Consider the following 334-nt stretch of genomic DNA (forward strand, 5'->3'; position numbering starts at 1 on the left):
CCACGTTCTGTCTGTCAGTCGACCGGTCCAGATATTTGGCATGCTAGATATTTGTTTGTGTCAGCGAGCCTCTTTGATGCGTCGTTGTGTAGTTCACACTTAAAGATTGCCGAGCACTGATCAACTGCTGATTTCCCCCCGATCACAGCCCGACCAGTCGGCGAGCTCGTTAACTTGCAACTTGCAAATCGGGCTTAAATCAGGCTTAAATCCTATAGTGTGAACTAGGCATTAGTGTAAGATGCTTTTTCAAGGTTATATGTTCCTTTGAAGTCGAGAGTTTTGTTGCAGTGATACAAAAATTGCATTGTGATGTTACGACCTTTTTCACATT

At 43.7% G+C, this 334-nt stretch overlaps 1 protein-coding gene across 3 annotated transcripts in view; it reads left to right on the plus strand.

Annotated features, from left to right (window-relative positions):
* Positions 1-334, plus strand: part of LOC107721821 (neural cell adhesion molecule 2-like) — a 407,305-nt gene that overhangs the window by 179,414 nt on the left and 227,557 nt on the right. The window lies entirely within an intron of this gene.

The sequence above is a fragment of the Sinocyclocheilus rhinocerous genome, unplaced genomic scaffold (assembly GCF_001515625.1).
Source record: "Sinocyclocheilus rhinocerous isolate Xijiao unplaced genomic scaffold, SAMN03320098_v1.1 scaffold1265, whole genome shotgun sequence".
NCBI lineage: Eukaryota > Metazoa > Chordata > Actinopteri > Cypriniformes > Cyprinidae > Sinocyclocheilus > Sinocyclocheilus rhinocerous.